Raw genomic sequence first — 25,847 nt, forward strand, 5'->3', positions numbered from 1 at the left:
GACTAAGCAACTTTCAGAGAGAATTATGTTAGTGGAATAAGTCAGACAGAGAAAGTCAAATACTGTATATTATCACTTATTTGTGAAATCAAAACAAATTGCAAATGAAAATATATAGCAAATCAGAAATAGATTCACAGATACAGAGAACAAACTAACAGTTACTAGTGGGTAGAGGAAAGGGAAGATGGGCAAGATTGGGGCATGGAATTAAGAGACACCAAACTAGTATGTATAAAATAGATAAGCAACAAGGATATATTGTATAACACAGGGAAACATGGCCATTATGTTAAATGGAGTATACGCTCTAAAAATATGCATTCACTCTATTATAAACCTAAACTTTGGCCACCTGATGCGAAGAACTGACTCATTGGAAAAGACCCTGATGCTGGGAAAGATTGAAGGCAGGAGGAGAAGTGGACAACAGAGGATGAGATGGTTGGATGGCGTCAATGTCTCAAAGGACATGAGTTTGAGTAACTCCGGGAGTTGATGATGGACAGGGAGGCCTGGAATGCCGTAGTCCATGGGGTCACAAAGAGTCGGACCTAACTGAGCAACTGAACTGAATTGATCTGAAACTGATATAATATTGTAAATCAATGATACCTCAGTAAAAACATATATCCACACATCAGAATGATCAGGTTAGAATCCAAATTCATTCATACCTTTTGGATGTTTCTTAACCAGAAATTAACCAAAAGCAAAGCTTATTCCTCTCTTAACAGAAGAAACAAATCAAACAATTAATTGTTCCCTTTAATTCACTTAAAAATAGGTACCCAAACTTACAGAAAGTATTATGCTAGATTTTATGTATGGAACATCAAATAAAATATACTGCCTCTGTTTTATAGAGAAGATGGCCTTATAATTTTTATTTAAACATGTAAATTCACAATCACAAAATATGCAAGTACTAAAAAGGGAAAGATCATCACTTACAACCAAATTTATCCCAAATCATCACCATCCAGATGGTTCCAACATACTCTAAAACCCACAGTCAGTTAAGGTCATGCTGAAACCTAGACACCATCATAAACAGATCATTAGGAATAGTTAAGTTCTCTGAAAATTTTCAGTGTTAAAACAACACTGAAAATTAGAATGGAAAGTATTTGTTTTTCAAATGCTGGATAGAAAAAAAGCATTGTTTTTGACACTTCTACCAAATACATATTTCTAAATATAGAAGCTGACCAAATTTCAATAAATCTGCAGTTAATTTGATTAGCTATTAAAAATAAGATATTCCCATGAGCCAAAATAAACATAAGACTATATAGCACTTAACCCTTTTTCATTCTCAACAACTAGTCATGCCTGTTATACTTTCAGAATTTGTATCCTGATAAACCTAAACAATTTATTTAAAATTAAGGAGAACATAAATTTTTCCTTGCATTTCTTCTATATCTCAAGTGTGTCCAGCTTGCCTTGGTACTCAGTGAATTTAGCTCTCTCTCCATTTTACAGACAGAATTGATCTGTATATGAAACAAAGAGATGAAAAAAGTAGCTGCTTTCTTGTTGACAGTTACTCAAATTACTGCACAGGTATAGCTCCCCTGAAGTCCATGCTAAGAGGTAAGACAATCTCCATCAAAAATAAACATATTTGAGTGTTGTATTACCATGGTACAAATTTATCTCTGTGTAAAAAATGATATTGTGAACAACTGTATACATGTTCCTGTGGTTACTTGATACAATACACATTTTTTATCATTATTTTAAAATAACAAAGAGAACCAATGTACATGATTAATTTTCTATTAGCAAATAATATTTGCTAATAGAAAATGTACATGTACACTGAAATAATAATGCCAGTCCAGTTTAAGAAGCATTAGGTAATTTTTATGGTACTGTCTAGATTAAAACATACTTTGATGTATATTGCTTCATATATTAATATGAATCCAGTGGAAAAATATTTATTTTTAATATAGTTTATGTAAGATGAATAACATTTAGATGACCTAATAAATTAGTTAGTTCTCTGTTTAATCTCAAATATACTGAGAACATTTATTAATATTTATTCTCATTTCTCGAGGATGCTGAATCTGGCTTTCTTTAGTTGATGGTTTAATTTTATATCACCCCAGGAATTACTGACAATTTTAGATAACTTTTAACATTTTATTTGTCTTTAAGATTAAAATAACAAATAAAATTCTCTAAATTAAGAGACAGTTACCCCTCACCTGCAGCCCACCACCGTGCTCACAAGGAGAAATTAAACTGTATTCTGATTAATTACACATCTAATACCACCAGTGCACAGCTGATAAGAGTCAGCTTGGTTTCCTGCACTGAGGTAGGCTCTGTTATCATCATGACTTCCTGGGGGACCAATTCAATGTGCACTTGCACAATTTCAAAATGATCACAGAGGAGCTATAATCCATTTCTCTTTCTCAACTGCCATAGGCCAGTCAGACTTAATATTATCAGGCACCTGTTTTCAGTAACACTTTTGTTTTCATATTTCTTTTAAAGTTCTTAGGCAGCACTCGCTGACAGTGACAAAGTTCTGTGCTATTTACCACACTGCCAGTAAGAAGAAGAAGAATATTTGTATAACCTTATCAATGACAGACATTCTCTGTTCAATAGTGTATCATCCTTGTGGCAGAAAGAACAGACTGTCACCTTCCCAATAAAATGGATTTAACCCAATGGAGGAGAATGGGGTCAAAGTAGAGAGAGAGAAAAAAAAAAAAAAAAGCTTTATTTGAGAGGTCTTTTTTAAATTAATTCATTTTTTATTGAAGGATAATTGCTTTACAGAACTTTTCTGTTTCCTGTACAGAGGTCATTTTTTAAAGCAATACAGCTTATATCAAAAGCATCTGAAAGTAATCCAGGGAAAGTAACTAGATGTACTTACGTAGAAGGAGGTCAGTGCAGCTTTGAGCAATGGGATTTCCCCTTTTGCCTCACCTTCATGTTACCCATCATGTTGAAAGCATTGCTGTAGGAGGCAGCTTTCTCATTATTCTCCCACTGGTTATTATATATGTGATGTTGGGCATATAACAGAATCTCCCTGAGCCTCATCCCTATTGAGAGTGAACAATATCTTACTTGCCCAAGTACAAGGAATTGGCCCTTATGATCTCCAAGTTATTTTTAATTTAAAGATTTATAAATGCAGTAAGATGAATACAATTTTAAATTTAGAAGAGATATAGATATATTTAGCTTTGATAAATCAAATTATATATTAAGTCTATAACTTTCACAGAAATATATAAATAGACTTGTGATGTTAACAAATATACTCTAGTACTGGGGAGTACAAAAACATTTTTCAAAAATCTTCAAACAAAAGAATGTGTGTTAATGAGTCTAAGAATAGCTGCTTTCAATCAGAATTATTCTAATAGTACATATTAAAAAATAAATATTTGTATATGACATGTTTTACATGTACAATCTCCCCTAATCTAAGGGTCCTATCAGACCATTCCATTACATTTCACAGAAAGAAATCTATTTGCGATAAACATCACTGTAATAAATTTCCCCAACTGTTAAACATTTAAAAAGAAATTAAAATAATTACTAGTCACATTTCAAAAGGAATGTAGTGATTATGAAATCCATTGAATAGACTATTCCACATAATAGAGCAGAAAAATTAAGCCCTTTAGCTTTTGTTGCTATTGTTTATTTCTTTCAACACGGAGATTTGAATGAAAAGCAATTTACAAAGAACTCTGGAATGTCAAGATTGCTGGGAGAAATATCAATAACCTCAGATATGCAGATGACACCACCCTTATGGCAGAAAGTGAAGAGGAACTAAAAAGCCTCTTGATGCAAGTGAAAGTGGAGAGTGAAAAAGTTGGCTTAAAGCTCAAGATTCAGAAAATGAAGATCATGGCATCCGGTCCCATCACTTCATGGGAAATAGATAGGGAAAAAGTGGAAACAGTGTCAGACTTTATTTTTCTGGGCTCCAAAATCACTGCAGATGGTGACTGCAGCCATGAAATTAAAAGACGCTTACTCCTTGGAAGGAAAGTTATGACCAACCTAGGTAGCATATTCAAAAGCAGAGACATTACTTTGCCAACAAAGGTTTGCCTAGTCAAGGCTATGGTTTTTCCTGTGGTCATGTATGGATGTGAGAGTTGGACTGTGAAGAAGGCTGAGCGTTGAAGAATTGATGCCTTTGAACTGTGGTGTGGGAGAAGACTCTTGAGAGTCCCTTGGACTGCAAGGAGATCCAACCAGTCCATTGTGAAGGAGATCAGCCCTGGGATTTCTTTGGAAGGAATGATGCTAAAGCTGAAACTCCAGTACTTTGGCCACCTCATGCAAATAGTTGACTCATTGGAAAAGACTCTGTGCTGGGAGGGTTTGGGGGCAGGAGGAGAAGGGGACGACAGAGGATGAGATGGCTGGATGACATCACTGACTCGATGGACGTGAGTCTGGGTGAACTCGGGGAGTTGGTGATGGACAGGGAGGCCGGGCATGCTGCGATTCATGGGGTCGCAAAGAGTCGGATACGACTCATCAACTGAACTGAACTGAACTGAACTGGAATGTCAGTCAAGTTGCTTGTAAATCCAGAAACTACTGTCTCCTCCAATCACTATCTCTATACATATTTGGAAGATGGTATATCTTTGAAGAAGCACTTTTAGAGAATACAACGACATGGATTTTGGCACAGTGAGGTTGAAATGTTGATGTTTCTTGTCACATGTATATTCATAACTAGGATTCAGTAATTAGGATTCCTCCCTTGAATGATTTCACACGTTCTTTCCTGAAAAGCTTAAATTTTACTGTACTTAATTAATTTCATATTGATAAAAAAAGTTTGATCTTTAAAGCTTTTTTAAGCTCAGCTAATGAGGTTATTAGATCACAGTGCTTGCACTGTGACTGTTTCAGAAATAAAGATACAAAGAAATTCCTTTTTATTTACTGTTGACTAATACAAGATTATTATTATTAAACATTCACAGATTAAAACATTCACAGATATCAATAAATATGAGGTAGAAATGAAGACTAGGCATGGCTATTTTTACTGTCTTATGCACACTTAAAACCACTTTATTGAGGTGTTACTGATATATCAGTTCAGTTCAGTTCAGTTCAGTCGTGTCCGACTCTTTGTGACCCCATGAATTGCAGCACGCCAGGCCCCCTGTCCATCACCAACTCCGGAGTTCATCCAAACTCGTGTCCATCGAGTTGGTGATGTCATCCAACTATTTCATCCTCTGTTGTCCCCTTCTCCTTCTGCCCCCAATCCCTCCCAGCATCAGGGTCTATTCCAGTGGGTCAACTCTTCAAATGAGGTGGCCAAAGTATTGGAGTTTCAGCCTCAGCATCAGTCCTTCCAATGAACACCCAGGACTGGTCTCCTTTAGGATGGACTGGTTGGATCTCCTTGCAGTCCAAGGGACTCGCAAGAGTCTTCTGTAGCACCACAGTTCAAAAGCATCAATTCTTCGGCGGTCAGCTTTCTTCACAATCAGACTTTCATATCCATACATGACCACTGGAAAAACCATAGCCTTGACTAGACAGACCTTTGTTGGCAAAGTAATATCTCTGCTTTTTAATATGCTATCTAGGTTGGACATAACTTTCCTTCCAAGGAGTAAGTGTCCTTTAATTTCATGGCTGCATTCACCATCTGCAGTGATTTTGGAGCCCAAAACATAAAGTCTGACATTGTTTCCACTGTTTCCCCATCTATTTCCCATGGAGTGATGGGACCAGATGCCATGATCTTCATTTTCTGAATGTTGAGCTTTAAGCCAACATTTTCACTCTCCTCTTTCATTTTCTTCAAGAGGCTTCACTTTCTGCCATAAGGGTGGTGTCATATCTGAGGTTATTGATATTTCTCCCAGCAATCTTGATTCCAGCTTGTGCACTTCTAGCCCAGCATTTCTCATGATGTACTCTGCATATAAGTTAAATAAGCAGGGTGACAATATACAGCCTTGATGTACTCCTGTTCCTATTTGGAACCAGTCTGTTGTTCCATGTCCAGTTCTAACTGTTGCTTCCTGACCTGCACATAGGTTTCTTAAGAGGCAGGTCAGGTGGTCTGGTATTCCCATCTCTTTCAGAATTTTCCACAGTTTATTGTGATTCACACAGTGAAAGGCTTTGGGATATAAGCTGTAAATATTTAGTGCATACAAATTGATGAGTATGCAATAAGTTAATATGCATGAAATCACCAGCATCTATGCCATAAACACATCTATCACCTCCAAAAGTTTTCTCCTGCCTTCTTTATAATCTATTGTTATTGTTTTTAATGTTGGTGTTACTGTTGTCTTTTAGTGGTAAGAGTACTTAAGATCTATCCTCTTAGCAAATTTTTAAAGAATACCACTTATACGAGTAATCTAAAATAGTCAAATTTATAGAATCAGAGTAGAATGTAGTAACCAAGAGCTGGAGAGAGTGGGGGAAACAGGAAGTATTGGGCCAAGGGTACAACCTTTCAATTATACAACATGCATACTTCTTAGAGATCTACTATTCAGCATAGTGCCTATAGTTAGTGATACGGTATTGAATATTGTTCACAGTATGCTTTTACAGCTACTGTCTTCAAGAGATCAAATCTAGTTTTCTACCGCATGAATCTGGTCTTGACCCACATGATTTGATTCAGTCAATGAGGCATTAGTAAACATGACACAGTGGTTTGAAATATGCTTGCAAATTAGATGGTGTCATATAGTCTAGACCACTGAATGATCAGATGCATAAGCAGGTCATTCACACTGCCTTTCTAGGAACCAATCATCGGTAGCATGGCTGAGACCACAAATGACACCATCCAATTCTAGTCTTGCAATGCTCTTGGAGACTACAGAAATCAGCTGAACCTGCCCAAACCAAAAGAAACATCAAGCTGACTTTCAGAACTGTGAAAAAGAATATTTCTGAAGTTTCAGTGTTGTTGTTGTCATTAAGTTCATAAATTTAAGGGTGGTTTGTTATGGAGTTAAACCTGGAGAAGGGCATGACAACCTACTCCAGTATTCTTGTTTGGAGAATTCCATGGACAGAGGAGCCTGGCAGGCTGCAGTCCATAGGGTTGGAAGGAGTCGGACATGACTGAACGACTAACATTTTCAAAGCTAATTAGTGCACTATACAATAAATTCATATTTAATATACTATGTGGATTGAATTTCTGTAACCAGCAGTTCTCTAGTCTTAAAACACACACCCACAAATGTACAGATGTAATTCACTCCTTTCTGAACTTCTCTTTTCCAAGTTATCTGTCGTTTTTTTTCCTCTTTTTTCTTCCTCAGTTCAGCCTCTCAGAAAACAAAGTTAATAGTAATTATCTAATTTTCCTCCTATACAAATCATTTCACAGCTTGTTATTATAAGAGATTACCCCACTACTTTGTTAAAGATAACTTTCATTAGCATTAAAAGGAAACGGTTTTAATGCTAATCTGATGTAACCTTCCTACAGCATTGCCACTGCTGATCATTCCGTCTCTGAATCTGGTCCATTATCATTTTCCTAGCATGCATATGTGTTCAGTCGCTTCAGTCATGTCCGACTCTCTGCATCCCTATGAACTGTAGCCTGCCAGGCTCCTCTGTCCTTTGGATTCTCCAGGCAGGACTATTGGAGTGGGTTTCCATGACCTCCTCCAGCAGATTTTCTCCACCCAAAGATGGAACCTGTGGTCTCCTGCATTGCAGCAGGATTTTTTACTGCTTAGCCACTGGAAAGCCATCACACTTTAGAGTTTCCTCCAACTCACCCTCCATCCATTTCAACCTACACCTTCTCTTGCCTCTTTAGTGCATACTTCTCAGAATTATTTCCTTGCCTTAGACTCATTGTTATCTATATAACCCTTGGGTGATTATTTTCCTTCCCAGAGCTTCAGTTTCATCCACACTTAACTTTTAGCTCAGTCATCTTTCTTAAAAATCTCCATCTGAGTGTGTCACAGATACTTGAAGCTCAACATGTGCATTACTTAGTTCAGTATTTCCTCACTCTAAACTGCACTCCCTTTTTAATTAGTACCCAAGCAAATGGCAATATCATCTACTCCATAAACAAACAGATAACCTTAAATATTTATTCTAATACAAAAAAATCAATCATTTACCAACTTCTATATATTTTATTGCCAAAAAATTTTGAATCTCTCATCTCCTGTTGATGTCCTTCACTACTGTCTTATTTTGGGTTCTAGTCATATCAATATTTTGTCTAGATGAAACATTTAGAATGCAATTCTTAGTCCATTTTTTCCCCATAAATTCATAACCAGTTTTCCTGTTTATTAGTATCTTATATTAATAGTGTACATGTGTTACAAATAATAGACTGGTATTGATATTTTATTTTTAACTGAAATACATACTTTATTCAGATCTCCTTGCTTTTTACGTATTTTTTTTCCTTTTGCAGAATCCTATCCAGGCTCACTTATTTATTACACCTCCTTAGCCTTCCCTTCTGTGACAGTTTCTCCAATATTCCTAGTTTTTTATGACTTTGAAAATATTGAGGAGCATGGTTCAAGTGTTTCATAGAATGAAAAAATGGGATTTTTATGATATTTTTCTCATAGTCAGACTAGAGTCACATGCTTTAAGAAGGAAAACCACAGAAAGGAGGTGCCATCCTCATTACATTATATCCAGGGTAAATGCTATTTCTTCTGATACTGGCCTTACTCATCACTGGGTTGATGTAGTTCTTAACAGTTTCCTCCACTGTAAAGCTACTTTTTTAATCCCCCTTTTCCATTCTGTACATTTTGGAAACAACTCACTATGTGCAGTCCACAGTTAAAGAAGGGCAAGTTACATTCCAGCTCCTTGAGAACATAGCATCTACATAAATTATTGAAATTTACCTACCTGGGAATCTTGTTTATTATTTCAATTATTCAATCACTTATTTACATCAATATGACAGTTATTGGAGATATATATATATATATATATATATACACATATAGCTATAAATACATAGCCATATATATGCATTGCTATAAATACTTGTGATATGTAACCATTTGTATCTACATTAAGCTAAGCATGAGTTCATACTGAAGTCTCCCAACTCTAAACCATTATCACTTGGATCATTCTAGCCTTCTTCTCTGCTCATTGGTGACCTCTCACTTCAACAATGAGACAATTGGCTCCCACCATCCATCATCCATTAAATTAATTGTTCAAATCCATGTATGAGCTTTTAGAGTTGCTAACACAGAGAAATAGCATTCTTAACTAGAGTACAGTCTCAAAAACAGTTTGTTTGAAAGTTATGTGGCTCAGTCTCTTTTTTCCCCCTACTCCCCTAAGTAGAGGTTGCTTCATACATTTGGAATGCATTTGTAATAGAATTTTTGTTATATTCTGCATTTCATTCTGAGATCATCTAACCTCCTAAATTATTATTATTTTTAATTAATTTATTTTTATTGAAGGATAATTATTTACAGAATTTTGCTATTTTCTATCAAACCTCAACATGAATCAGCCATAGGTATATGTATATCCCCTCCCTTTTGAACCTCCCTCCCATCTCTCTCCCGATCCCACCCCTCTAAGTTGATACAGAGCCCCTGTTTGAGTTTCCTGAGCCATACAGCGAATTCTCGTTGGCTATCTATTTTACATATGGTAATATAAGTTTTCATGTTACTCTTTCCATGCATCTCACCCTCTCGTCCCCTCTCTCCATGTCCATTAGTCTACTGTCTATGTCTGTTTCTCCACTGCTGCCCTATAAATAAATTCTGCAGTACTGTTTTTCTAGATTCCATATTTATGTGTTAGAATATGGTATTTTCTTTCTCTTTCTGACTCACTTCACTTGCATAATAGGTTCTAGGTTCATCTACCTCATTGGAACTGACTCAAATTCATTCCTTTTTATGGCTGAGTAATATTCCATTGTGTATGACATAAATCAAAGCAAGCTCCTCTATGATCCACCTCCTAGAATAATGGAAATAAAAACAAAATTAAAGAAGTGGGACCTGATTAAACTTAAAAGCTTTTGCACAGTAAAGGAAACTATAAGCAAGGTGAAAAGACAACCCTCAGGATGGGAGAAAATAATAGTAAATGAAACAACTGACAAAGGATTAATTTCCGAAATAAAACAAGCAGCTCACACAACTTAATACCAGAACAATAAGCAACACAATAAAAAAGTGGGAAGAAGACCTCAACAGACATTTCTCCAAAGAAGACATACAGATGGCTAACAAACACATGAAAAGATGCTCAACATTGCTCATTATTAGAGAAATGCAAATCAAAACTACAATGAGATATTTTTAAAATTATGCACATTAAGGTTTCCTTTGTGTTATAAGTACTATTGGTTTTGATAAATGTGTGTTATTTTCCCACCGTTACAGTATCACACAGAATAGTTTTCCCAAACTGAAAATGCCTGTGCTTCCTTTACTTATTTAGTGACCGTCTGACCCCAAGCCCTGGAAATCACTGATCTATGCACTCTCTGTAGTCTTTCCCTTTCAAAAGATCATATATATAAAAGAAACATACAGTGTGTAACCTATTCAGACTGGTTTCTTTCACTTAGCAATATGCATATAGTATTCATTCATGTATTTGCATGAGTTGACAGGTCATTTATTTTTATTACTGAGTAATATAACATTATATAAAATTTCTACAGTTTATTAACTTATTGAAGGGCATCTTGGTTATTTCCAGTTTTTGATGATGATTATTAAAGTTTCTATAAACTTTTTGTGTGTGGGTATTTTGTGTGCCATCAATTTTAAAATCAGTTAGGTAAATCTCTGGTAGTTCAATTGCTTTGTTAGAGGTAAAACTATTTAGGTTTGTAAATTCTGCCATACTGTCTCCCAAAGTGGCTGTACCATTTTGCTTCCCTACCAGCAATTAACAAAGTTCATGTTTTCTTCATCCTCAAGAGCAACTGGCATTGTTTTTTTCTGGATCTTAGCCATTTTCATATGTATAATGGTATCTTATTATTGTTTCAATTATGAGTATATTTTTAATATAAAGTTGTATATCCCTATGAAAGCTGTCAAATTTTCATTGCTCCAATAAACAGTTTTTAAATCTAAGGTTGTGTAAGAGTTCTATATTTCCTACTTAAACACAGAAAAGATACTCCATGCATTAAAAAATGAATAAAAAGAACAAAGAGAAAACACAATCTGGGTCTTATTTTTTAAATCAGTTTTCTTGGTTCAAATAACATCATCAACATAAAATATGCTTATGACCTTGATAACCTACATTATCTGTAATAATAATCAAGGTACCATGCAAAATAGGTCCTGTAATATGATACTCAAACAGATAACCAGAAAAAAAAGTAAAGAATAATAATAAAAGAATAATAAATACTGAACATAAATATTACCAAGTAACAAGAGGATTAATAAGGACTGTACTTCTAGAATAATTTGTTTAAATAAGAAGGTGAAGGTGAAAGAAAGGTTTTGAAAATAATTATCTTTGATAAGGTATCATTTCAAGTATCTAATCAGTTTTATTCAAACATCAGATGAATTCATGTTTTAAATATAACTAATATATATATGCTTCATATTAAATGCAGATGATTAAAGATCAAATCTCATGTAATAATTAGAAATGGCCTTTGTTTTTGACATTTTTGTCTTCATTTATAGTATTTGAATAGCAACTTACCTCCAAGCTCAGCCTCATTTCACTGGAAAGAACAGTACCTAGATTCCCTTATGAGCTGCAAATCTAGTCATCAGGCCATCAGGGACACCACCTCAGGCTGACAGATTTTGTCTTTCCATGACTAAGATAAAATACCTTCTTTGAAGTGACAGTTTATTGCGGGGGGATAAGTTGGGGCAGTGCATGAAAATAAAACTTTGGAGTTATATTACAATCTGTCACTCTTCCTCCATCTGGCATCATCATTTTATTATTTATTAATAAAAACATTGGATACCAGTCAAAATTACAATTTTGGATAAAATAACATATTGCATGGAACATACTAAACTAAAGTAATTATTTGCTATTTATTTGAAATTCAATCTTTAGCTGAGTATGTTTTGTTTCATCTTCTAAATCCACCCCCATTTCTCTCAGTTACTTTATCAGTTCAAGAGGAGAATGGTATTGACAAGGGGAAAGGGAAACCAGATTATCAGAAAAGATAATTCTGCACAGAAGAAACCTGATAGGATATAGTATTTAAGGATTCCATATCTTTTGTAAATAACTATAATCATAATGGACCAGGGTGTTCACTTAAACTTTGAATGTCTGAAACCATTCACTTATTTCTCATGTTTTCACAATTGTCTCTACCCATATTTTATAATGATGGTTTAGATTGTAAATTAAAGTCAATAAGATGGGATGGATACTCATTTTACTAACATTTATATGACATTTTTCTACGTACCTTATTATATGTGCAGTGCTAACAGAAGTTTAAGGGTTGCTTTATCTTCTTTTGTTGTAAAGGGTGAATCATGATATAAGTTTAAATGAACACCCAAGGCTGTATTTAATGAAGACCTTTATATTTTTATTTGATACATAAGGCAGGCTTTTTTACCTGAAAGACACCCAGTGACTGACAGAAACAGAATAAGTTTCCAAGAGGAAGCCATCCTTGGTGACTAGGATTCCCTGTGTCCCAGTGTGTTTAGCGGCTCTGATGTTTCTTCATTAAAAAATGCCCTGTTGAGACAGATAATACTTTTCAAAAACAGAAAAGAAAGTAAACATACAAAAAGACCAACAAATAGAAACCAAAAAACTCATAATAGAGTGATAAATAACTTTCAGTGCCAAGGTCAGATTAATATATACTTGTATATTGACAATAATAATAAAATTTCCATTAAAATGAATGCACAACACAAAAACTTTGGAAAAGTGATAAACCTTCCCTATCATATTTATTTATATTGAATACTCCCTCACAGATAATAAAAACATCAAGTTCTAATGGGGATGATTTTTTCTCACAGGGAATGTATAATAGCTATATTTATTATGTTAGACAAATTACTGGAGTAGAAAAATAGGGTAGAAGAACCAGTTACATTAATATATACTCCTCTACCCTAGAACATAACTAATGATCAGTTAAGCAAGTGATTTTACATATTGTGTCTGTAGCTCATCTAAACCTCCACAGGGAATTTTTTTCATTTAATTATTAATGTCAACTGCCTTTGTTTATAACTCCTGTGATTATCTGTACTGTACTATAGTTCCCTCTTTTTGTGAGTTATTTTCTCAGCATCCTTTGCTAGCCAGAACCGAAGGGAAATAGGGATTTTCATGAATATTTAACACTTTCTGTCCAATGCCATTTTTATAACAATAACTAGTATAGCACATTAATATTTCCTTTATCTGTCCTGAAACACACAATAAAGATGAAACTACAAAATTCCAGCATAAAACTTAATACTCAAAAACTTGAAAATGTGCACTAGAAACTCTTGTAATAGACAAGCAATGTCTGAGTTTTCAGGTGTCAGTTATCAGTGTCCTTGGGTAAAAGCAACTAAATTGATAAATAATTGTGCAGTGTGTTGATTTTAAATAACAACTGCTTCTTTGCAACTGATTCTTCCCAATAGACTTAGAATTTCAGGTCATCTCTTTCATTCAGGAAACAACTTAAAAATATAGAAAAGCATTTTTCCTCTAGTTAGGTCAATTCAATATAGACAGACCCAAAGAGGGAAATCTCATTAGTGAGTCTTCTACTGAAATGTTAGTTTCATCTTATTTACATTTTAAAATCTAAGCCTTCAAAATCTACTTTAATCACAAGGTGAGGGATCACTAATGGAGAAAAAAGTTAATGAGTTATAAGACTTGTTTCATAGACACCCTCTTCAAAAAGATACTTTTCATCATTTTTTTTCAAGTAAATATCAGGAATAAATACAGTTTGAAGCACAAAATGACCTTATCACTAATTTTTACAGTTTAAAATATTTTCATTATTTATACACTGCTTTTCACCAGAAAGCAAAGAAGAAAGTCAGCACTTCACACATAATAGAGACTTAAAGTTGTTGGAATAACAATTATGATTTATGAAACTGCATATTTAAATTAGTGAATTATTAATCCATGACAAAATAGGTATTTATCAAATTGTGAGAGTTCTGAGATATTAATACAGTTTTGCTTAACTTATTTTGATGAGCTTAGTCCACATCTTGCAAACGGGTATTTTCCTTCTCTATCTACAACCTCTTCTGATGTCTTAGGGCTTCCCTTGTGGCTGAGCTGGTAAAGAATCTGCCTGCAATGCAGAAGACCTGGGTTCGATCCCTGGGTTGGGAAGATCCTCTGGAGAAGGAAAAGATAACCCACTCCTGTATTCTGGCCTGAAGAATTCCGTGGACTGTATTGTCCATGGGGTTGCAAAGAGTCAGACACGACTGAGCAACTTTCACTCTGATGTCTTATTCCTCATCAAAATGCAAATATTTTCAGAGCATTTATACGCTGTACACTGCAAACATCAAAGGGAAAATACACATGCATGCATACATGGTCACACAACACCCCCACACATACACAGAAGTTAACCATGGGCTATGAGGCAAATAAGGGCTTCCCTGGTGTCTCAGTGCTGAAGAATCTACCAGCTAATGCAGGTTTGATCCCTGGGTCAGGAAGATTCCCTGGAGAAGGAAATCACAACACACTCCGGTATTCTTGCCTGGAGAATCCCATGGACAGAGAAGCCTGGTGCACTGCAGTCATTGGAGTTGCAAAGCATTGAACATGACTTAGCAACTGAACAACAAAATGAGGCCAATAAGCAGGGCAATGCGAGTGTAGCATAGATGCAGAGCCATCAAAAGAGAAATACATTGGTAAGGACAGCAGGAGCTGGGAATAGTGCAGAAGTGTATAACACAAATTCAAGAAGATATTGAGCTTAGACACATGTCTTACTTTTGCACGGGACAGAAATGAACACACGGATGAATAAATCAGTATCAGACAGTGATTGACACTGAGAAAATCAACAGAGTGAAGGGACAGTAAGAGGGCAGAGGATAGAGGTTATTGTTGAAGGGTTCATGGAAGGCAGTTCTGATAGATGACACTTAGGTTCAGTTTTCATTTTCAACATGGCATTATAGAAAAATCCTTATGTTCCAGGCACATTTTTAAGTTCTCAAATAAGAATAGTGAATTTTATAACTAAAATAATATATTTTATGTTAGAATTTCTTCAAAGAGAAAAATATCCTGTGTTTGTGTGTGTGGCTATGTGTGTGTATTAATTTTCAAACATCAGTGCTTGGTCTTTAGGGCTTAAATGCAAAAAAATAATAGTTCTTCAAAAGCTGTTCTTTTTTAAGATGCCTAACTGACAGTCTCTTTTTGCTTGCTTGTTTTCTTCTCACTCTGTCTCTGAAGTAAAATAAAAAATAAATGAAATAATCTGAAATAAGTTTGTATATGCTTCTCTGGAAAACACATTTATACCATGTCTTTAATAAAATACTTATATCAAGGTAATAAAATAACATAAATAAGCAGACATACATTAAGGGCCTACTACATGACAAGTTAAATTATAATTAGTTAATAAATGTTACTAAAGCATATTAGGATATATATTTTAGAAATACCTTAATGGAAACTGACAGTTGTACATTAAATTGTTATTTATCAAGATTGAAGAGTCATAAATAATAAGTTACATATAAGTATTTGGATATTTTCTTTAAAAGAAACTTTTTTAAATAGGTTATTTCAATGTTTATTATACATACCTATTTTCACTTGTGATGTTAAAATAAAATGTATGAAATGACATGTTCTTTTGCATCTTTCCCTAATTTAATGTAAATATTTGCAGGTGAAGTAAAAATAAGTAGATCATTGTGTTAGTATTAGGTCATAAATCATAAATCATACATGCATTGTGCAGTTAAATGCATAGGCAAGTATTTAAAAACATCACACTTTAATTGGAATCTGAAATAGGATTGCTAAACATATGTTATATAAAAATAAATCAAGTGACAGTATGCTGCCACGTGAAGGCAAGCTAGCTTTTCTTCTTACAGACACATATAGGAAATTGCCTAGTTAATGGCCTGTGTATGTGAGTGTGCATAAACAGAGGAAGATATTGAGAGAGAGATTTCTATCAATGTCTACCAATCTCTCTCCTTTACAGCAAAGGTTTCCTTCAGTTTGACCTCTGACTGGTTATTCACACAGCAGTCAGAATTATATTTTCAAACATAAATCAAGCTACATAATTCCCCTGTTTCAGTGGTTTATTCTTAAAATAAAATCCAAATTCCTCATATAGCATTCAAGGTCAAATCCAAGTCGGCCTCTGCCTAACTTTCTGATTTCACCCTTCGGCATCCTAGATTCCTACCAGGCTGACTTCCTTGCTGCTTCTCATTTATGCCTTGTCCTCATAGTTTCTTTTGCCTGGACACCTCCACCATCAGTTCTTTCCAGACTGTAGAGCTTTAAGTCAGTGAAGACTGGTTCTCAGGTCTTTCTTGATCACCTTAAAATAGCCACCCCTTGCTTTCTGTCAGCCCTGTCACTGACTTTCTTTACATCGCCCCTACTTTATTTTCCTTCTTACCAATCATTAATGCTTAAAGTTATTGTATTTATTTATTTACTTTTTAATTATCTTTTTCTCCTACCGGAAAGTGATATCAATGAAAGCAAGACTTTTTTTCCTCATTCATCTTTGTAAACCCAGCATCTAGAAGAGAATCTGGTTGGTTTTAGTAGATACTCAGTTACAGTTTTGAATAATAATTATTGAATAAACTGGAACCTCTACTGAGTAAATAATTTGGCACAAGCTTATACAAGTAGAAAAATTATTATTCCCTAAATTTCCATAATACTGACAACAGCTACCATGTATGAAACCCTATGTATGAGGTATCATATCATGGACTTGACCTACACAGCCTCTATTAATTAACTTGACAGTACCTATTGATCAAGATAACTTGCCCAAGATCATACAAGTAGTAAAAGTCAGAACTGTGGTTGACTCTCAAGCTACATCATCTTTTACAGAATTCCCCAGTTATTTCTACAAAAGTCTCAAGAAACCCTCTTATCTAACACAATTGGGATGGTATTAAGTTAGTAAAAATATCATTTAAAATCTTACACACACACATTAAATTTTGTCATTTAACTATTTAGCCCTATATCCTTTGGCCTATCTTATTATATAGGAATGAGATTTTTTTTTCTGTTTTTCAATATTCTGGTGAAAAAATTATTTATTTTATCTGAACATTATATAAGTCCTTTTCAAAGAAGTCTTCTCTGTAATGCATCATATATAATTTTTAAATTTCTTTAGAGTGGTATAGGATATGTGAAGTTGTCTAATGATATCATCCTTGAGGTTTCATTTTATACAGTTATCTCACACACACCTATTTTATAGTATGTCCTAGGTCACTCATTTTATTGTTTGTCCAAGACTATTGGCTTTTGTTTTGTTTTGTGTTTTATCCTTTTTTTTTTTTGAATGCTCTCACTCTTGGTTCACTCATATGTCATTGATTTGCATATGTTTCTTTGAATTATCTGATTAGATCAACACCTACAACCTCTACAAACAGATAACACAAAATGAACCTTTCTAAGTATACAACTTACATAGTGGCAGTGAGTAAACTAGAGGTGTGTTTACTTAACCATCAGCTTCTAAAGAGCTACAATTTATTTTCATCTAAAGGGACAATAAAAGTTTTTAGTTACTTAGCAAGTTAGAACAACAGAAATTGAGTAAGGTTCTGTTCCAACTAGCATTTGACAGGCTGGGTGTAAATTTTAGTGAAAAGAGTAAGATGATCAACTCTCTTTTTTTTTCTGTGTAACTTGTTCTCCACCTCAACAATGATTCTTGCTAAGGCTGAAGCTACTGGTACTTTTGCTGGAAGATAACCTTTAACAGTTGAGTAAGGCCAGGGACTCATAGAGAAGAATCATGAAAAAAAAAACAAAACTTTATGGGAAGTTGTATTCTAGATGTCCTTGAATTTTTCTAGCCCAGGGCACCTGCACGAAACAATAGAGAATAAAATGCAGCAGAAGATCTAGCAAGAAAAAAATAAAAAGAATGTGTGTTGGTCTTGTTATGTTTGCTATCATGTATCTCTTGAGGACCAAGCAGCAAAGTCAGGAGATGGATACACAGAATTCTCACTTCAAAAATAATCAGAGTGAATTATGACATTGTGAATCACAAGAATTATAAATTACATTTTGTATCCTGGACAAAGTGGTAGGGGTTGTAGATGGAAGACTGAGCTCATAGTGTTTACATATATTGGTGGTATTATATTGTAATGGTTTTCTGTAGTATGTAGCTAATCACAATTCTGGTCTATTTTTCTCTATTTTCTTAAATGAATTTCGTTTGATCCCAACAGATTCTAGAGATCTGTTGATCTGCTTGTGGAAAAGTGTACAGCAAAGTTTTAAGAAGGGTCAGCACTAGTCTTCTGAGACTTCAAGCCAACTTTTAATTTTATTTTTATTTAAAACACAAGGGTAGAGAAAGATATGACTCAACAGTAATTAATACGACATAGTATACTTAATGGAGACAGGGACCAGAAAAAAAAATAAATGACAATCACACTAGGAATTTGGTGTCAGAAATACTTTGTAATTCCTGTTGCCTGGTGATTGGTGTAAGGAAAGGATGGAGATGGAACTGTGGTTAATTGAGTCTGACCCCAGCTTCCATGAAAATTCTGACAAGTCTTAAGTTAGGATCAAAACAGAAGATTTCCCTTCAGTAATTTTGGAAGTAGTGAGGTGTTAGTTGCTCAGTCGTGTCCGACTCTGCAACCCCATGGACTGCAACCAGCCAGGCTCCTCTGTCCATGGAGTTCTCCAGGCAAGAATACTGGAGTGGGTAGCCTTCTCTTCTCCAGGGGAATCTTACTAACCCAGGGATCGAACCCACGTCTCCCACATTGCAGGCAAATCTTTACCATCTGAGCCACAACCTTTAAAAAATAATGTAAAATAGATTATAAAATATTTTAAGTGCTTCAAATGAGCTAGTTTAAAAGGAATAACTTATTAAAGATCAAAACTAACTAAAAATAGCAAGTTGAAAAATGAAGCTAACTTTCACTGTGAGACTATTCATCAAATTTCACTGAACATTAGGTTGAGGTTCACAACTTCTCTGGGAGAATGGGACCAAACTCAAAGCTTAGGGCCCACATAAGATGGGTCTTCAAATAGGAAACTCCTTGTATCTAGGATTTTGTCCGTGGAATTCTCTAGGCAAAGAGTACTGAAGTGTGTAGTCATTCCCTTCTCCAGGGGATCTTCCCAATGCAGTGATCAAAGCCAGGTCTTCTGCATTGCAGACAGATTCTTTACTGTCTGAGCCACCAGGGAAGCCCTCAAGATTATAGTGAAGGTGAATGAGAAATATCACTCCAGAGGGATACTCCATCTAGGAATAGTAAAGGAAAAAAATCAGTCTTAAACCATGAGATTGAATGGAAAGGAAAACAAAATTCTTGGTGAAAAATTAATAATCGATATTCACAACATGTACAGGCAAACAAATCACAATAAATGAGAATCAAATGAAGCAATAAAGATCAGAATCTGACCTGCAAAGAAATGACATTTGACTTTTCTGACACAAATCATCAATTAAATGTATTTGATCTGTTTTTAAATAGATAGGCATTGGCATTATGAGAAGAAAAAAAAAGAAATAGAGATGAAGAAATTATTTAGAATGTAGCCAGGAAAGGCAAATTAATGGAAAAATAAGATAAGAAGGTAAAGAGAATGAAGTATATTGTAAGAATATTTTATATACCTAAATAAATTTCCAGAAAGAGAAAAATAATAGGATGAAACAATATGGGAATAAACAGATACTTGCTAAAAATTTCCAGAACTGATGAAATTTATCAGTTTTAAAGTTTATAAGAGTAGGGGAAAAAAGCAAAAAGAATTAAAACCTAGACAAATCATAGTGAAAATGCTGAACACTCAACACAAAAAAAAGAGCCAGCAATTAAAAGAAGCCTTCATAATAAAAGTAGGAAAATCAGACTAACAGTTGAGTCAACCACAGCAGCAATGGAATCCAAAAAACATTAGAATACCGTGTCAGTAAGAAGGAGCCGTCAATCTGAATGTCTTCATTGGAAAAATGTATACTTGGGTCATCTGCCCATTTTTAAAAAATTGAGTTGTTTTGCTTGTTTTTATGGTGTTGAGTTGAATGAGTTATTTATATATTTTGGATGGTGGTGGTACTTTAGTTGCTCAGTAGTGTCTGACTCGTTTGTGACCCCAAGACCTGTAACCTGTCAGGCTGCTCTGATCATAAGATTTCCCAGGCACCAATACTGGAGTGGGTTGTCATTTCCTTCTCCAGGGGATCTTCCTATACCAGGTGTGGAACCTGTGTCTCCTGCACTGCAGGCAGATTCTTTACTGCTGACCAACCAGGGAAGACCCCTACATTTTGGATATTAACACTTTTATAGATATGTTGTTTGCAAATATCTTATCCCATTCAGCAGGTAATTTTTCCATTTTGTTGAGTTTCCTTTACTGTGCAAAAGCTTTTTAGTTTGATGCAGTCCCATTTGTTTATTTTTGCATTGTGGTCCTTGATTTAGGAGACAGGTCAAAAACTATTGCTGAAATCAATGTCAAAAACCATATTGCTTATGTTTTCTTCTAGGAGATTTAAGATGTCAGGTTTTACATTTAAGTCTTTAATCCATTTTGAGTTAGACATTTTTCCAAAGAACATATATACAGGTGACCAACAGGCATGTGAAAATATATCCAACATTGCTAATCATCAGGAAAATTTAAATCAAAACCACAATGATATATTACTTCAAATCTGTCAGTTAGGCTATTATTAAAAAGACGACAAATAGCAAGCAATGATAAGGAAAAAAAGGAAATGCTTGTGCCCTGTTGGTGGGACTGCAAGCTGATATAATCACTGTGGAAAACATTATGGCAATTTCTCAAAAAACTAAAAACAGAACTACTATAACATCCAGAAATTCCACTTCTGGATGTTTATCTGAAGAAAATAAAAACACTAATTTGAAGAGACATATGTGCCCCCTATGATTACTGAAGCATTGTTAACAACAGTAAAGATATGAAAACAATCTAAGTCCCGATAAATAGATGAATAGATAAACAACATGTGATATATATGTATATGTGTGTGTGTGCAGGGCTTCCCAGGTGGTGCTTGTGGTAAAGAACCTCCCTGCCAATGCAGGAACATGAAAGACATGAGGTCCATCCCTGGTTTGGGAAGATGCCCTGGAGGAGGAAATGGCAATCCATTTCAGTGTTCTTACCTGGAGAGTCTCGTAAACAGAGGAGCCTGGTGGGCTACAATCCATAGGGTTTGCAAATAATTGGATGTGACTTAAGCAACATGAGACCATATATATGTCTACATATGTTTATACATATGTTATACATATGTTTATATGTATGTGTACATATACAAATATATACAAGATTTCTCAGGTGGCTGCTGCTGCTGCTAAGTTGCTTCAGTCGTGTCTGACTCTGTGCGACCCCAAAGACGGCAGCCCACCAGGCTCTGCCGTCCCTGGGATTCTCCAGGCAAGAACACTGGAGTGGGTTGCCATTTCCTTCTCTAATGCATGAAAGTGAAAAGTGAAAGTGAAGTTGCTCAGTCATGCTCGACTCTAAGCAACCCCATAGACTGCAGTCTACCAGGCTCCTCCATCCATGGGATTTTCCAGGCAAGAGTACTAGAGTGAGGTGCCATTCCCAGGTGGCACTAGTGGTAAAAACCTGCCTGCCAGTGTTGGAGATGTAAGAGACACAAGTTCAATCCCTGGGTTGGGAAGATCCCCTGGAGGAGGGCATGGCAATCTACTCTAGCATTTTTGCCTGGAGAATCCTAGGAAGAAAGGAGTCTGGCAGGCTACAGTCCACAGGGTCGCAGAGTTAGACACGACCGAAGTAGCTTAACATACACACACACACACATATTGGTAAATCTAGACAGTATGACTGAGAAGTTATGTGTGGTCTGAGAAGGTCTTTCTGAGGAGGTGACACCCAGGATTTGAACTGAATGGCATAGGATTTGGTTAAGAATGTTCTCAAAAAAAAAAAAAAAAAATCCAAAAACAGAACTATATATAGTTTAATATATAACTCTGATATATATATGTACATATATATATATATATATGTATGTATATAACTGGTTAAAGCAGAACTCTTGTAATTTGCAGCAACACAGATGGATTTAGAGGATATCATGCTAAGTGAAAGAAGTCAGAGAAAAAAAATGCCATATAATCCCACTTAAATATGGAATCTAAACAAGCAAAACAAAAAAAAATGATACCGACTCATAGATACAGATGATGTGTGACAAAACCAATATAATATTGTAAAGTAATTAATCTCCAATTAAAATAAAAAAAAAAAAAAGAAAACAGTTGCCAGAGGTGGGGTAGGTGAGTGAGACAGGTAGACGGGATTGAGAGGTACACACTTCCAGTTGTACAATAAATAAACGATTGAGATGTACAGCACAAGCAATACTGTTGATAACACTACTAACTCTGTATGGGAACAGATTGTTGAAAGACATTGAAGTATTCATTTTGTAATGCATGTAAATGTTAAATCACTATGTAGTTCACCTGAAACTAACATAAAATTGTATGTTGATTATATTTCAATAAAAAAGAAATAATGGTCAATTTGTAATTCTAAACAGTGAGACTGTCTTGAAGGACATGAATTAAATAAAGTTCTTTCTACTCAACAAAAATCTAAGAGGTCAATTATATCTTAATAAAGCTGAAGGAGAAACTGAATTTTTCAAAATAAATCTTTACCAAGAAAAATAAAAAGTGATATTCATCAGATAGAGGGAAAAATAATTGCAGAGGGAAGCACCAAAATATATAAAAGGAACATAACAGAAGCTAACTCATATAATATTTACTATATTCCAGGAACAATTCTAAGTGCTTTACTTTGGAAGTTGATTCAATACATAGAGCTCTATGAGATAAATCTAGTATTCTCATTTTAAGGACAATATATGTGAGGTATAAAAAAGGTTAAGTAAATTTTCTAATGTTAAAACAGCTATAGCATAAACTTGAGATTTATATATAGAGAGTCTGAGTATAGAGTCCATGATTTTAAATAACACATTAGTATAGTGTGCCTGAAAAAATATTGAGTGTAAAAATATGATGTGAGAGAAAATTTAAGAAAAGTTTGGCTTACATGTGTCTTGGAAATGACTTTTTGGATATGACACCTAAAACACAAGCAACAAAATGAAAAACAGACAAGTTGGCCTACTTCAAACTAAAAACCTCTGTATAGCAAAGGAAGCCTTCAACAAAGTGAAAATATTTCCCATTTTTCTTTATAGAATGGGAAAAAATTATAAATATGTGTTTGATGAGAGGTTTTATTAACCTCTCATATATAGTCTGGATATTCCAAAATATATTCAAAACTCATGTATTAATAAATCAATTACAAAAAATGCAATTAAAAAATGAAATGAGCCCAGGGTTTGAGGAAACATTTTTCCAGAGAAGATATATGAAAGGCTAACATCTACTCCTTATTGCCAAATTCAGACTTAAACTGAAGAAAATGAGGAAAACAACTAGACCATCCAGGTATGACCTAAATCAAATCCCTTGTGATTATACAGTGGAAGTGAGAAGTAGATTCAAGGGACTAGATCATAGTTCTTCAGGCACTAGATAGAGTGCCTGATGAACTATGGACAGAGGTTCTTGACATTGTACAGGAGACAGGGATCAAGACCATTCCTAAGAAAAAGACATGCAATAAAGGAAAATGGCAGTCTAAGGAGGACTTGCGAATAGCTGTGAAAAGAAGAGAAGTGAAAAGCCAAGGAGAAAAGGCAAGATACAAACATCTGAATGCAGAGTTCCAAAGAATAGCAAGGAGAGATAAGAAAGCCTTCCTCAGCAATCAACGCAAAGAAATAGAGGAAAACAACAGAATGGGAAAGACTAGAGATCTCTTCAAGAAATTAGAGATACCAAGAGAACATTTCATGCAAGATGAACTCAATAAAGGACAGAAATGGTATGGACCAAACAAAGCAGAAGAATTAAGAAGAGATTAAGAAATTAACAGAAGCAGAAGATATTAAGAAAAGGTGGCATGAATACACAACACAGAAGAATCATACAAAAAAGTTCTTCACAACCCAGATAATCACGATGGTGTGATCACTCACCTGAGTGATCATCAGACATCCTGGAATGTGAAGTCAAGTGGGCATTAGGAAGCATGGCTATGAACAAGCTACTGGAGGTGACGGAATTCTAGTTGAACTATTTCAAATCCTAAAAGATGAGGCTGTGAAAGTACTACATCCAATATGCCAACAAATTTTGAAAACTCAGCAGTGGCCACAGGACTGGAAAAGGTCGGTTTCATTCCAATCCCAAAGAAAGGCAATGCCAAAGAATGTTCACACTACTGCACAACTGCACTCATCTCACATGCTAGTAAAGTAATGCTCAAAATTCTCCAAGCCAGGCTTCAGCAATACGTGAACCATGAACTTCCTGATGTTCAAGATGCTTTTAGAAAAGGTACAGGAACCAGAGATCAAATTGCCAAAATCTGCTGGATCATGGAAAAAGCAAGAGAGTTCCAGAAAAACATCTATTTCTGCTTTATTGACTATGCCAAAGACTTTGACTGTGTGGATCACAATAAACTGGAAAATTCTGAAAGATGGGAATCCCAGACCACCTGACCTTCCTCTTGAGAAACCTGTATGCAGATTAGGAAACAACAGTTAGAACTGGACATGGAACAACAGACTGGTTCCAAATAGGAAAAGGAGTATGTCAAGGCTGTGTATTGTCACCCTGCTTTTTTAACTTATATGCAGAGTACCTCATGAGAAACTGTGGGCTGGAAGAAGCACAAGCTGGAATCAAGATTACCGGCAGAAATATCAATAATCTCAGATATGCATATGAAACCACCTTATGGCAAAAAGTGAAGAAGAACTAAAGAGCCTCTTGATGAAAGTGAAAGAAGAGAATGAAAAATTTGGCTTAAAGGTCAACATTCAGAAAACTAAGATCATGGCATCTGGTTCCATCACTTCATGGCAAATAGACTGGGAAACAGTGGAAACAGTGTCAGACTTTATTTTCTGGAGGGCTCCAAAATCACTGCAGATGGTGACTGCAGCCCTGAAATTAAAAGACCCTTACTCCTTGGAAGGAAAGTTATGACCAAACTAGATAGCATATTGAAAAGCAGAGACATTACTTTGCCAACAAAGGTCCGTCTAGTCAAGGCTATGGTTTTTCCAGTGGTCATGTGTGGATGTGAGAGTTGGACTTAAAGAAAGCTGAATGCTGAAGAATTGATGCTTTTGAACCGTGGTGTTGGAGAATACTCTTGAGAGTCCCTTGGATTGCAAGGAGATCCATCCAGTCCATCCTAAAGGAGATCAGTCCTGGGTGTTCATTGGAAGGACTGATTTTGAAGCTGAAACTCCAATACTTTGGCCACATGATGCGAAGAGCTGACTCATTTGCTAAGACCCTGATGCTGGGAAAGATTGAGAGCAGTTAGAGAAGGGGACTACAGAGGATGAGATGGCTGGATGGCATCACCGACTCAATGGACATGAGTTTGGGTAAACTCCGGGAGTTGTTGATGGACAGGGAGTCCTG

The 25,847-nt window shown here is 35.2% G+C and overlaps 1 long non-coding RNA gene across 2 annotated transcripts in view; it reads right to left on the reverse strand.

Annotated features, from left to right (window-relative positions):
• Nucleotides 1-12,602: 12,602 nt before the first annotated feature.
• The window catches only part of LOC104996403, a 738,430-nt gene continuing 725,185 nt past the window's right edge, over nt 12,603-25,847 (reverse strand). For both annotated transcript variants that reach the window (XR_826183.1, XR_826184.1), the window contains exon 3: nt 12,603-12,753. This is a non-coding gene — a long non-coding RNA (uncharacterized LOC104996403). The remainder of the gene's footprint in view (nt 12,754-25,847) is intronic.

This window comes from Bison bison, unplaced genomic scaffold (genome assembly GCF_000754665.1).
Source record: "Bison bison bison isolate TAMUID 2011002044 unplaced genomic scaffold, Bison_UMD1.0 scf7180017864292, whole genome shotgun sequence".
Lineage (NCBI taxonomy): Eukaryota > Metazoa > Chordata > Mammalia > Artiodactyla > Bovidae > Bison > Bison bison.